This window comes from Tachysurus fulvidraco, chromosome 22 (genome assembly GCF_022655615.1).
Source record: "Tachysurus fulvidraco isolate hzauxx_2018 chromosome 22, HZAU_PFXX_2.0, whole genome shotgun sequence".
Taxonomy (NCBI): domain Eukaryota; kingdom Metazoa; phylum Chordata; class Actinopteri; order Siluriformes; family Bagridae; genus Tachysurus; species Tachysurus fulvidraco.
The window spans coordinates 18,069,772-18,085,472 of NC_062539.1; the positions used below are offsets into that span (position 1 = coordinate 18,069,772).

General features: G+C 37.3%; 2 pseudogenes; both read right to left on the reverse strand.

Moving 5' to 3' along the window:
• Positions 1-5,154: 5,154 nt before the first annotated feature.
• On the reverse strand, positions 5,155-6,093 carry LOC113652870 (annotated as a pseudogene).
• Positions 6,094-10,657: 4,564 nt separating this feature from the next.
• Positions 10,658-11,543, reverse strand: LOC113652868 (annotated as a pseudogene).
• Between the last annotated feature and the right edge of the window lie 4,158 nt (positions 11,544-15,701).

Here is a 15,701-nt window from a genome sequence, read left to right on the forward strand (position 1 = left end):
TCTGGACAATAATGATTTGTCATTCAGGTCTTCATGCTTGCTTACTTATGCATTTATCAAGCTAACACTAAGAACCTGTTGGCTTACAGTGTAATATATCACATGCCTTCAAAATCAATGTTTCTTTATCTTTGAGAAGTCATAATGCTTTGGCTCATCAGTATATAACTGTAAATCTATTTATCACCAAATATTATACCCATATGTAAAAAAGTAATTGCCCTTTAAATTGAATAACAGTTTGTACCAGCTTTTGCAGCAACATCTGCATCCAAATGCTTCCTGTAGCTGGAGACCTGTCTTTCACACCGCTGTGGAGGAATTTTGGCCCACTCTTCTTAGCATAATTGCTCCCATGGTGTCTAATTGAGGATGATTCCTCCACAGGAAATCTGCCAAAGCCATCTGCAGGCCTTGTATGAAGACTCTAACTTAAATGGTTGAAGTGCCAGATACCAATGTTGATTCCACATATTGGCATCTTTCATGGACTGGCATGCTTCAAGGAGTGGGACATGGTCAAAACAGAGGGTGAAAGCTCGTCCAAGCAGGTATTATATGAGGGTGAGGTCTGCTTACTTGTTGTTGTTGTTGTTGTTGCCAGTTGGCCAGCCACCCCAGATATACTATTGCATCCTCTCCCTCTTATAGATCCCTTTTAAAAGCTTCCCTTTAAAATAATTGCCCTGCGTCTCATCGGGCCATCGGTCTGGTCAGAATAAGCATCTTAATTCATATCAATTCTTATTGACTATCTTGAAGCAGACATCCTGAATTTGGTTCTTCTGAGAATGCCCCAATTTTCTTCCAAAGAGACCATAATTTACTGATTATTTTCAGGAAATAAAGCAATTCTCACCAGTATTTATTGTTACTAAACAGACTTTAATAAATGCTTAAGGACATGAATTGTAAGTTTACATTTGGAATTCAGGTTACTTAAATCAGGACAATCTGTTACAGGAATGGTAACAGGTGGTCTATAAAATCCATTCACATTACAGTCAGTTTCACCTTGGAAATAAAGACCTCATATTGCTTCCCACCACTAGATTGAAATTTCCTGCCAAGTCTCAACCTTTGAGGAGCGCAGTGAGCGGAAGATGTGACATACATTTAAGTACGGTGACTCATACTCAGAATTCGCTCTTTGCATTTGACCCATTCAAAGTGCACACACACAGCAGTGAACACACACACCGTGAACACACACCCGGAGCACTGGGCAGCCATTTATGCTGCGGTGCCCAGGGAGCACTTGGGGGGGGTTCGGTGCCTTGTTCAAGGGCACCTCAGTCGTGGCCGGCCCGAGACTCGAACCCACAACCTTAGGATTACGAGTCAGACTCTCTAACCATTAGGCCACGACTTGCCCCTTAAGGGTAAAGTATGGCAGATATACCACCTTAACCTCCGTAGACAATGGGACAATGGAAGGAGGTAGAACTCTGGCAACAACAGTAGCAGAGATCAATAATTTTTGGTTAAGGTATCCAAAAACAGCTGATCCCACATAGTCCCTGTTGAAGAAAATCTCTCTTAATTTGACCCTGGATATGAAAAAGTGATATTGGTACTGAAGTAAAGTATTTCTCTAGGCCCTTGGTTTGACACCAATTTGTCACACTTCCTGATGGCAGATGTTTTGGCAACTGATGGATTGTGTTATAGTTGGTCCTATAACACCACATGTGGTCCTAAAGAGTTCGCAGGTCACATGGTGAACCCAGCTAAATGTGTTAATGAATGGGTGGATTCATTTGGATGCAGATGCGCCCCAAATAAATGAGACTGCTTCAAATGCAGCCTTCCCAAACCCCACAACAAAAATAAGGGGAGGTAGTTCCTAGGAATAATGGGATATTGTCACAGGTTTGTGCCTAATTCGCTGGGACTTCACCAGCACACTGTCTGATCTCATTAAATCACATCCACTCTATTGGTCAGAGCAGTAGCAGGACCATGGACCTCTGGCCTCTGATTCACTTTCTAACTTTCCCCATTTTTTGTGGTGGAAAACAGACTGACCTGTAAGACAGAGGGCTGGCAGATGTTTTGTCCCACATGATGAAGAATGCCAAAGTAACTGTTCAGTCACTTGTTGCTAGCATCAATGTGGTCTGCAGTCTGGGGCCAGGACAGTAGTGCCTAACTTCTTCCCCTAACAGAGAAGACAGTCAGAGTCCAGACAGTTCCACGACCTGCGTCAGGCATTTAGGTTACTATGGCAGGTGGGGGTGTAGTTTGGGGGATTGGGAGTATAGGGAAATGGGCAATTAATGTGGCACACCTGTTGCTTATTTATGTTAGCTTATATTAAGATGTTCAAACTCGCTCACTCTCACCCCTCTGAGCTGGGCTGGTTTGTGTGTGTATCAGAGCATGAGTTAAATGAAGCCATAAGCAGCCTAGTCATGTAATAGGAAAAGATGTGCGACATTTTCATGCCATGGAACAAAGGTGATTGAATGTTGGCTTTATGTTTTTAAATATAATTTGCTATTAATTCTGTCATATGTCAAGAGCAATTCTGGCAAGGAAAGGATGCGACCCCTTCACAAGCCCAGCCCATTGGTGGTGTCCCACTATGGCTAGACTTTCCAAAAAAGTCAGTAAATATCATAAAGTTTAATTTGTCAGGTTTATTTCAAAAAGCTTTAAAATGCTGTAAGACTGTGATGGAATTTTACATTCATTTTCTATGCTGTTAACACCGTTTGACTTTTTGTGATGACTTTTTAAGTTTTACTAAAAGAGCACACCAGTATTGTGTCTGAATCCATAAAGGTCCACAAAATAAAAGGTTTCACGACAATGGCTGGTTTAGGAGTTACATACTGTATATCTTGGAGCAGAAAAACAAAATGGGTAAAGATTTTGCTTTTCCAAAGCCTGGCAGTGTTAGTCTGTAAAACCTGTTTTTAGATTTATTTGTGAATACCTTGCTTTAGTATTATTAGTTCTTCATAACAGCTGACCTTTTTAATTGTCTCACTGTTACACGCTTGCAGTCTCAAAAAGGTATATCCCCGCACCCCCATAGTCGTATGGTAGATCGGTCCCACAGAAGGTGATGTGATGGTGATTTTCATGGTTGTCGTCACAGTAGACATGGGTGACTTGTTTCTCTATTGTAGGGAGAATGGTTATCAAAATTACATAACATACAATCATGCTCTGTTGCTCTGTGTTGCCAAGCCGTCAGCTCAGCCTTTCGCCAAATCATTTTCCCATCATATGAATGTATAATCAGTATCATTTATCCTGAAAATGATAAGGTACAAGCAAGGGCGTCGATTTGGGTAGGGACGGTAGGGACATGTCCCTACCAATATCCAGGGAACACTCAATTGTCCGTAGCAATAATTCGACCAAGCCTATGTATATTTATACATAACCACTGATATCCGTCTGTGTCATGTGCTTTTTTACTTATTTCATTTAACATTTATCCAGGAATCATTAAATAAGATGAAAATGTTTTACAACGCCGTTCTGTAAAAAAATAGCGCAACTAGTGGGACAAAAACGGTTAACAGATTTACCCCCTACAATGAATCCCGCTTCTGTAACTCAACTCTCTAAAATGATTGGCCTTTGCCTTTTTTGAGTCCTGCCTCTGTAACCCACGTCGCTGTTTGATTGGCTTTGTCTTTCTCGCTAATGTGTTGAGGTCGGCTGCAGCTATATTCCGTTGTATGTAGCAATATGCAACGTGATTATGCAGGCTACCGGTATGTGAGTAAGGAAGTATTCTTATACTACAGTTTTATGCACAAAATACGGGGAATGTTGTCCCCACCAATGTCAAATAAATTATGTCCCCACCAATGTCAAATAAATTATGTCCCCACCAATGTCAAAATCAAACTTTCGCCATTGGGTACAAGTTAGAGATCAATCAGAACCCAAAAACCCAGAACTTAATTACTTGGAAATAACAAGAATGAAACACTAAAAAACAGCACAACTGTATAAAACGATAATCAGAAGTTATGATTTTCGCATTTAGTTTTTAGATTATTTTGAATATTTGAAAACGTATTAGCTATAAATTGTACGATAAAACATCATTACATTTTTGGGGGTTTTCTTATATTTTTGTATATTAAAGATATTCTTTATAATTTTGTGTTATTACTATAGTCTTGCTCTTGCCAAACCCTGTGATGATCTGAATGCTTTATGCTGTACTTCATCTGTTCCAGTTCAGGTTTGAGACCTGGCCAACAATTCTGGTCAGAATGCACTACAGTGATCTTCTGTCATGGACCATTCTCTGCATAAACATCAGGGGGCGCTCCAGCAGGGATTTGTTTATATTCTGTGCCATGTCTTTGTATTTGTTTTGTGCTCACTCATGTTTGCCCCGCCCCATCCTTATCCTGTTCCTGTCTCTGCACACCTGTTCTTCCTGTCTTGTTAATTACCCCACCTATTTATACCTGCTGTTTTGCATGTGCTTTTGCTGAGTCCTTGTTGTTTGATACTTACTGTTCTCTGTTTTTTATCTTCTTCTGTATTTTAGTTGTTCAGTATTTCCCTAGTGTTTTCTTGTGTCTGTTGATTTTGTCATTAATAAAACCCCTGTCTGTCTGGACAATCAATAAGTTCCTATTTTTATTCACAATAATTCAGTAGTAATAACAGACATTCTGTGGGAGTAACAGAATGTCTGTAATTATGTGGTAGCCTAGTGGTTAAGGTGTTGGGCTACCAATCGAAAGGTTGTGAGTTCGATTCTGATGTCCACCAGGTTCCCATTGCTGGGCCCCTGAGCAAGGCCCTTAACCCTCAATTGCTCAGTTGTATAAAAATTAGATAAAATGTAAGTCGCTCTGGATATAAGGGCGTCTGCTAAATGCTGTAAATGTAAACAATAAGTCCCCCTACAGAGATGTCTACAAATAACTCTTTTTATGTTTCTAGATTTTTTGGCAATGCAGAAAATTTATATAACATTACCAAATACCAGGATTTGTTTTACATTAATTACAGTTAAAACAAACAGATTGACCAAAAGTCAAATTTTTATATACAATAAATTGTTACTTACGCAATCTTTATAACCATAAAATTAATTAAATGTCCAGTTAATAGCAAATAAATTGACATGGGTTTATCAGTGCTTTTTTTTGTCTGGGTCAGACTTGTTTATGACGATCTCATTATCATCCTTTTAATCTGCCTCCACTTGTCCTGTAGAGCTTCTTTAAAACAGTCTGTCATGAGGAAGTAAAACACAGGGTTGATGACAATGTGTAAATAGGCAAATGGCCGTGTCACTATGTAAGCTGAACTGATGTAGTCTACAACACACTTTGACAATTTTAATTCAGGAAGCTGAGACACAATACGGACAATCCTCATTACATGGAAAGGTGTGTAGAGCACCACGAACATGATTGCTGCAAACCTCACAACCCTTACTGGCCTTTGGAAAGATGTCCCAAGCACTTCCTGTCTTTTAATGAGAACAGAAACGATCTTTTGTGATGCTAGAAACAAACCTATAAGGGGAATCACATATCCAGATATAGTGAGAATTATGTTGTAGATCAGAATAGCTTAGGAATCTCTCAAACTCGCAAAATCAAGACACGCTGTCCAGCCATTTTGCTCCAAGTCCTGGTTAATGAAGAAGATGAGAGGAGCGACTTGAACAGTCACCCAGATCCAGTTCAGGATGCTGATGATTATTGCAGCCTTGAGAGTCAACAGGATGTGTTCTCGCTGTGGGTGACATATCAATAAGAACCGGTCCACACTTACCCACATCATGAAAAGGATGCTGGAGTACAGGTTCACATGGAGGATATAACGATTTATCATGCAGAGTGCAGCATTGAATTTCTTCAGGTTGTAAGCATAGTTATAGGACAGCTCAGGTAAAGTGCACAGGAAGACGACATCAGACACAGACAGGTTAAACAGGTACACGTTAGTGGACTTACAAGCAGGGAGGCAAAAGATGTAGCCTAGGACCACCACTAGGTTTCCGATGAAGCCGATGGTAAATTCCAGACCGTACAGTGGTGAGAGGTAATATTTCTCCAACAGTGGAGTGATGAACATGGAACAGTTTTCCTGTAGATATAAAGATTATTTTACATATAATTACTGCACATAAAGAGCTCGATTTTCCTGCCAATATAATTTAACTTTAAATGCTTTTGATTTGTTTTTGTAGGTTGGACACGATCCTGTTGCTATTTTTCTCATTATGAATTAACATGTTGTTCTAATGAGTGTGGAACTGTGTGAAAGGAGCTTTGTGTATTTCAATATAAATTGTCCATATAACCCAAATTCTAACTATATACAGCATTATAGCATTCATTATCAGAACAGTAAAAAAAAACAACTTGCTAAGTTGTTCAAATGAAAGATGTTTATAACTTCATATGCTATATTTTATTTTAACCAGCAGTTAAATCCACACCAGCTGAGATGCATCACTCGTGACCTCCCAGATGCTCTGGTTAGGACTGCTGTGAAGTCCAGATAAACAAGGTAATTTGGTGTGAATCACTTTATTTAGATATATTATTTAAAATTACTTCTCTTTAAATTATAAATAAATAAATAAATAAATAAATAAATAAATAGTAGTAGTATGAATCAGATACTATTTCGATATATTTATTCATATTACTTCTCTTTAAATGAAGAATAAACAAACAAACAAACAAACAAACAAACAAATAAATAAATAAATAAATAAATAAATAAATAAAAATAAGTAGTAGGTGAGTAGTTGGTTTAAAAGAGGGCGGGGCGCACGCGCACTACGTGGAATCGATTCATCTTCCCTCGGATAGTAATGCCTGTGAACGTGATGACGTATTTTTGACAGTTGTTTCGCAGACCGTTTTCGTGTGTGAAAAAGAGGTGTTGTGAAAACAAGCGTTGTGTGTGTAAACTATCATAGTCGTACATTTTGGAGTTGTATTTGAACAAACACAAAAAATCTCGTATCTGTAAACTGTAGTGGCCGTAGGTTCTGGGATCCGACTCCGTAAATTTTAAATTTACACACAAATGCTTTGAATTACATACGATTATTATTGACAGTGTTTTTATTCCATAGCTTTGGGAGACTGAACTCAGCTTTTCAGGGCTCTTTATTCCCACCCATTTGTAGCACATCATCATTAAGTGTAAAGTGTACACTGTATTTATTTGGTATTTTTCTAACCTGAGATCTGATGCAATGACACACTGATGCAACCTGATGCAACGATCACTTTGGTGCTTTTCTTCTATCTTTTCTTTGTCTCCGTGTCTGTCTTTCACTCCTGTTTATTATTTATTGTAAATTTATCGAGTTACAGACGGAGAAATGTTATGTTTTGATGACTCTGCATTATTTGATGGATTTTTTTTTCCGTTGTCTTGTACATTAAAGCTTGATATCAGCTTTAGTGTTCATAAAGTAAGCGTTGTTGGATGGTCGTTCATATGGAACCTTAAGGACACCAGACCCTGCTGCCATGTTCCAGCTCCTAGACGTTATTTACAAGCCTCATATAGCAAACTGATTTTGCATACATTATTCATTCATTCATTTCACGGGGAGCCTGTGCCTATCTCGGGCGTCATCGGGCATCGAGGCAGGATACACCCTGGACGGAGTGCCAACCCATCATAGGGCACACACACACTCTCATTCACTCACACACTCACACACTACGGACAATTTTCCAGAGATGCCAATCAACCTACCATGCATGTCTTTGGACCGGGGGAGGAAACCAGAGTACCCGGAGGAAACCCCTGAGGCACGGGGAGAACATGCAAACTCCACAGACACAAGGCGGAGGTAGGAATCGAACCCCCAACCCTGGAGGTGTGAGGTGAACATGCTACCCACTAAGCCACCGTGCCCCTTGCATAAATTATCTACTACTAATTTTATTTGATGAAAGAAATGGGTCACAAATATTAATTAAATATTAACATCACCCCTGATTTTAGATACTGTATTAGAAATATACTGAATGTGGCACCTTTAGTAGCAACGACTGCAACCGAAAGTATCCAATAACTGGAGATCGGGTATGAAGCTGTGTTAACAACCTCCACTGGTACACTGTTATACAACCATAAAGCTGCTTTTGCCAATTATACATCAATGATGTCTGCCTCAGTGTCATGCCCTTATTATGTTTCTTCAATGGAGGAGAGATTCCATGGTCCATAATCTTCTGCAGCACCCATGTGGCAATGACACAGTGAATAGAAGATCTCATAAATGATTATATGTCAGTGATCTGAAGGTTTTATTTTCTTTTATAGATGAATACTGTATAAAATCAACAACATCTACGTTTGGAGTGATTAACAGTGATTAGATCCTAGGATTGGAACTTACCAAAACATGAAGGCCATTGTGGTGAAGGACAACAACACATGATTAAGATCTCTCTGTACAATAAACAGTCACTTGTACATTGTGTCCACGTTATCATACCTTACCACAGGAAATGGAGTCGCTGTCACTGCAAACGCTAGTGTGTGTTATAGCAGTCAGACTGCAGGAGTGAAGTCATGTGATCTGTTGCAGAATGGGCTTCTTGCCCCATCTACTTTATCAAACAACAAAATGAACCCTAATGAACTAATCTCAATCATTTGACATGCGTAATGCTTCACGAAGGAATTATATGCTTTGTTCCTGGGATTTTAACCACAGGTCCCTTTTTTGTTCTAGTTTTCAGTAGCATCATTTGTGCCTTTTTGTCCACTTCCAAAAATATGGAAGAAAAGTTTTTTAACGCTTTCTCAATCAACACTGAAAGGGACAAAAATGGAGTTTAATATATTTAAGGCAAATCACATTGATGGTTTAAGGATATTTGTGGGCAGTAACAGGGAAAAGGAGGCAGATTTACCTCTGTGAAATGTTTTCAAGAAAATTGTGATTTATTAAGTTTAAATGGCATAAGCATATGTATGTGTGTGTGTGTGTGTGTGTGTGTGTGTGTGTGTGTGTGTGTGTGTGTGTGTGTGTGCGTGCATTTCCTTATTTTTGTGTGCACACACACACTGTGGGATTTATAAAGCCCATGGGAATCATACATGCTCATAACAGCCTCAAACTTAGTGATGTAATTTCTTATATCTCAGCCATGTTCAATTCAATTCAAGTTTTTAACAATAGACATTGTCTCAGAGCAGCTTTACAGAACATAAACATAGAGAAAGTAAACATAAGGAATAATAAAAGAAATAAGGAATAATAAAAGAAAAATAATTAACAATAAAAATAATTAACAGAATAAAAATATGTTCTGCAGCTCATCTTTCAGTAAGTATAAACTGTATGATCCTCCACACAGCACCATTTAGTACAACACCCTCAGCATGCAGGGTCTGTCAGTCACTAACAGAATAAAATACACTGTTGATATTTAATATTTACATATAGAGCACACAGTTTGCAGCCCACACCAACACTGTGATCCATGATGTGTGATATAACGTGATGGGGGAAGTCGTGACCTAATGGTTAGAGAGTCTGACTCCTAAACATAAGGTTGTGGGTTCGAGTCTCAGGCCGGCAATACCACGACTGAGGTGCCCTTGAGCAAGGCACCGAACCCCCCCAACTGCTCCCCGGGCGTCGCAGCATAAATGGCTGCCCACTGCTCTGGGTGTGTGTTCACGGTGTGTGTGTGCTCACTGCTGTGTGTGTGTGTGTGTGTGTGTGTGTGTGTGTGTGTGTGTTCACTGCTGTGTGTGTGTTCACTGCTGTGTGTGTGTGTGTGTGTGTGTGTGTGTTCACTGCTGTGTGTGTGCACTTTGGAAGGGTTAAACACAGAGAACAAATTCTGAGTCTGGGTCACCGTACTTAGCCATACGTCACGTCACTTCTGTTGAGGTGGATGACTTATTTTCTTCATTTCTCCTTTGCATGGAGCGTAGCAGAAGCTTTTAGACTTTCTGAAGCCAGGATTTAGACTTGACAGAGATTGTGTCAAACTCTAGTAGAAGCCATCCACACATTTGAGATAAACCATAAGCAGCTGTCTGCATCACCATGATTTCTAATCCAATACAATTTATGTGAAAAAAGCTCTTTATTTATCTGTTCAATTTATATAGCACTTAAGTTTAAGGTTTTAAGAAGCTTGTGAGATTGACCTCATGTTCCTCATGTACAGAACCAATAATAGTCGGAAGTGTCTCCTCCTGGACGTCTTTTCTCCTCCTGAACTCCTTTTCTTTGTTGATATTTCCATAATAAGCTTTATTTAATTCCTCTAAAGTGTTTTATTCTTTCTCCTTGCATATTTTATTGATTATTACCGTATATTTTATTTCTAATCATTTAGGAAAATGTAATAACTACTGAAACACAGTCATGGAAGAAAGTCCGATTTTATTCACAATTGTTAAGTAGTAATAACAAGCGTTCCAGCAGGATAGTATTTTACCGCTAAGACAACAGCGCCCCCTACAGGCACACGTCTGAAAAAGCTATTTGTAACCATTTAATTTGACCAAGTACTACAGATGTTTAAGAAGTTACTAAACAGGGTAATTGTGATACTAGTATAATTAATAGTGTACCTCACTAATAAATGTAAAGATAGCACAGAGACACTGATTAATAACAAGAACTTTTGGTCTAAAACATCTCATTTGGCTCCATTTTCATGAAAAATAACAAAGAAAGAAATAATTAATGATGATTTTTAGCCCTTTAGGTCAGACTTGTTTATGACGGTCTCATTATCATCCTTTTAATCTGCCTCCATTTGTCCTGTAGAGCTTCTTTAAAACTGTCTGTCATGAGGAAGTAAAACACAGGGTTGATGGCACTGTGTAAATAGGCAATTGGCCTCGACAGTATGAAAGCTGAATTGATGTAGTCTACAACACACTGTGAAAATATAAGTCAGGAAGCCGAGACACAATACGGACAATCCTCATGACGTGGAGAGGTGTGTAGAGCAACAGGAACATGATTGCTGCAGACCTCACAATCCTTACTGGCCTTTTCCCACGCATCTCTTCTCTTTTAATGAGAACAGAAACCATCTTTTGTGATGCTAGGAACAAACCTATAAGGGGAATCATATATCCACTTATAGTGAGAATTATGCTATAGATCAGAATAACTCTGGGAACTCCCAGACTCGCAAAATTACGACACGCTGTCCAGTTATTTTCCTCCAAGTCCTGGATGATGAAGACGATGAGAGGAGCGATTTGAATATTTCTTCTGAATTTTGAATTTCTTCTGGTTGTATGCATAGTTATAAGACAGCTCAGGTAAAGTGCACAGGAAGACGAGGTCAGACACAGACAGGTTAAACAGGTACACGTTAGTGGATTTCCAAGCAGGGAGGCAAAAGATGTAGCCTAGGACCACCACTAGGTTTCCGATGAAGCCGATGGTAAATTCCAGACCGTACATTGGTGAGAGGTAATATTTCTCCAACAGTGGACTCAAGACACTGGAACAGTTTTCCTGCAGACATAAAGATTAGTGTAACTAATATATAATGACTGTACATAAAGCCCTCTATTTTCATGTCAGTGAAGGTGAAATTTGCTGAATAATACTAGCATGATGTTTTATTAAAAACGTTCACTCTTTAAACAGCTTTTGCTATTTTTCTGAGTATAAATGAATGTCATGTACAGATGTGTGGGATAATGCAAAAGGAGATTTTCATATCAAATCAGGGCCAAAAAATAGAATAGTGTTTGTTCATAATTTATTAAACTACATTTCACTATAAAATTCATTAAATTCATCGTGGAATCAGATTATTCAGATAAACTGTAAAGTTTAAAATTCTTTGTTGCATGAGATTTTACACTGAGACTATATTACATCCATGCGAGAGCTAATTTCATACAGATGTCTTATCACAATAATGATGGATAAAGCATGTAGAAGTTCTTGTTAGATTAATTTCAGCCTTCAGAAAAGGTTTGAAGACTAAGCTGAACACCAGCAAACAATTACGAAAAACTAAAAATTCCTTTTACTTCTTTAATATTTTACTTGTTTGTGATATTATGTGATATGTTTAAAAAAAATCTTTTAATAAATATGAGTTTCTGATTAAAAAAAACAAAACACTAAAATTATTAAAAAATCATTACAATTGATTACAATTTAAAAAAAAAAAAGACTGATCTATTTTAAGCATAATTAGATTAAAAATTGGATAATCCGATTGAATTACACTTCATTTGCAAGTACTTAAGTAGGCTACATTAAAAACCTTAAGAAATCTAAATCTCCCTCTGAATGAGCCCTTAAAGCTTCTCAGTCAAAACCTACAACAGAATGTTTCAGCTCAAACCCATTGTGTGTACGATAAAAAACCTTAATTAGCAAATAAGACTTAATTGAATATTTAAAAAAACCCATGAAAGCATAAGCATTAGAATACTTTAATGATTAGCCAACGTTGATGGTGGATTTACAGAAAACCAAACTAACACATTCAGTAATACACATAAGATTGATGTATAATAAAGGACTCTTTTGCATTTTTAACAATAAACTAAACTTTAAACTCTTATTGTAAATATTAAAGTGTTGGTACTTAACATAGTTAGCATTTTCTTTCCAAATGTTTAGAAAAATCTCATGACAATAAAATAATCTTTAGCAATACTGGAACTTACTGGATGCTTTTTAATACAAATGATCTAGTATACATTATCTCGATCAAAGCATGCATAGAATTTGAAGCGTTCTTACCATTACGCTGTTTGTTCTGCTGGCTTTGGGAGACTGAACTCAGCTTTTCAGGGCTCTTTATTCCCAAAATCTCAGCACCACCCATTTGTAGCACATCATCATTAAGTGTAAAGTGTACACTGTATTTATTTGGTATTTTTCAATCCTGAGATCTGATGCAATGACACACTGATGCAACCTGATGCAACGATCACTTTGCTGTTTTTCTTCTTTCTTTCTCTGCCTCTATACCTGTCTTTCACTCCTGTTGATTTGCCTGTGTTATCGTTTCGTAGACATTCGTAGAGGTGCAAATGGAAAAGTGCTAAGTTTTGTTGAATCAAAATTGTTGACTGTTGGATGGAGCTTTTACAAATGTGTGTTGAACAGTGAGGATTGTTTCCAGCGAAGCTATAATTGATCTGTCGCTGTACTAACGCAGTGTAAGCAGAAATGCCTGAAGTGACCTGACTACAAGTTCAACAGCATTAAATGTCAAAAATACCTTGCTGCTTGTTTATACACGCTAGCGCTTTATACATGTTAACTGTTAGCATTTCTTTTGTCGTTACTAAACATGTTAGAATGTTAAAACCAGCATTTAAAAATAAGTAGAACTAAATACTGACAGCATCAGACACCTCCACCTCCAACAAGCCTTGTGCTTATTATTACATTATTGTACACCTAAAATATCCGTAAAGTATATTTCAGAACACGAAGGAGGCACATTTGACATTGCTGTGACCTTGACCCTGTTTGTCGAAATTCTAAAATGTCTTCTGGTTACAATTCTATATAAATTTTACAAATATTCAACCTTTTTTATTTTAGATAAAACACATAATCCCGGACATATGGACTATCAGGTTTTTTGTGTCCCCTTCAGTTTTTCTTAAAGAAAATTAAAAATAATAAAAATTTCAAATCATTCACGTTTTGTCATTAGAGTGTCCACCAGCTTTAAATGGCAAAACTGTCGTGCATAAACGTCCTCTAAAATCACTGCTAATTGCTGGCATGATAAATAATGTCCATCTGAGATATATGCACACTATTTGTCTATTTATAATTCACAGAAAATAACTAGATGGAATTCTATACTTACATGGTACATACTGAAGGTCTATAATCTAATTCAGGTTTAGTTTTTTTGTTATATTACAAATAACCTTATAACTTGCAGATATCTAAATTTAAGAACTTTTTACTGAATATTAGAAGTTCAAAATTATTTTGCAAAAATGACACAATCCATTATTTTCCTTTTTTATGTTTTTGCTGAATTACTCTTTCATTGTTGCCATATTTTTCGATTCTCTTTCTAATTATGAAATCATGAACACTGACGTTACACTAGCCTATAGTCTCTTAGGTGTTCTTAACCTTAACCCTAACCTTAACCCTTACCCTAAACCTAACCTTAACCCTAACCTTAACCTTAACCTTAACCCTAACCCTAACCTTCACCCTAACCTTAACCCTTACCCTAGTTGTTTAAAAAAGAAGAAGAATTCAAACAAACAATTCCAGATGGGGCAAAAACTTTTTCTCTACATTGTAATTTCAGATCTCTGGAATTTATAGAAATTCTGAAAATGTCTATAAACAGCTTGTGGGAATTTTAATAGTGATTTTGTAATGCATTTAATTGCTAATAAGTATAATTTAATTTTTACTCTTAAAAATAGGATTATACAATTATAACTAATCATGATAACATTATAGCTATCATATGAAGTTATTGAGAGATCTAAAGACATATAAAAAGTCTACATCTACCTGTTAAAATGACAGGTGTGTGATGAAAAAAATAAAGCTCATTTAAACAAAGTCCTTCAAACCTTTTTCATCTTTATTGTGAAATTGACGAACAACTGTTGAAGAAATGTTTTAGGATTAAAAAGAAAACCAAAGAAAAAAATTCCAACACACAGCTTGCAAGTGCCGCAGAGATCAAAGTCAACCAATCACATTCAAACTCACGTTAAATATTAATTAGTATACACTTGGCATCCTTTAACATCGCTAATTAATTCCAAACAAATTACAACTATTCCCAGATGATCTTCCTAATTTTTTCTTTGTAACATCCAACTACAGTGCCAATTTAGTTTATTTGTAAAGGACTTTAACAATTCACATTGTCTCAAAGCAGCTTAACAGAAGTATAGGAACATAGATAGATAGATAGATAGATAGATAGATAGATAGATAGATAGATAGATAGATAGATAAATAAAGTTTTAAATTAATTTAAAAATATTAATTTAGTGAAGATTTATTTAATTTATAAAATAATATATATTTCTAACATTTATCCCTAATGATTAAGTCTGAGGTAATGGTGGTGAGGTAAAACTCCCTGAGATGATATGAGGAATAAAGCTTGAGAGGAACCAGACTCAGAAGTGAACCTCATCCTCATCTGGGTGACACTGAACAGGAAATAATGTCCATGTAAATAATGTCCTTTCTACAGCAGTTCATAATAGTGCAACTGAGAGCTCATAGAGGAACTAATGGGTCATTGTAAACTCACCACAGACCCAACACTAAAACCTTTCTGTCAAAGTCTTTAAATGATTGCTGATAAACACCAGACCATACAGCTGACTGACAAAACATTGGTTCAAAGAAGGCATTACTGTCTCCAGGCAGAGACGGTCATTTCCTGTCAGGGTGACCACCAGGTGACGAGAGCATGGGAGTGGCATGTATAGCTCAAAGAGAGAGAGAGAGAGAGAGAGAGAGAGAGAGAGAGAGAGAGAGAGAGAGAGAGAGAGAGAGATTGTTAGGTATGATTGTAATCAGGTGATGGACAATGTAAATTATATGTAAAGTGCTGACAGAGACTCCATCTATGACAGCATCAATAAAAGGCTAGAGCCAGAAGGTGAAACAGACATAAGGGCTTCCTGGGATGTAAAATGTCCCACCACACCAGGGTGGTAAGGCGACAGCATTCAATTGGTTCAAATAGCTTCTATTG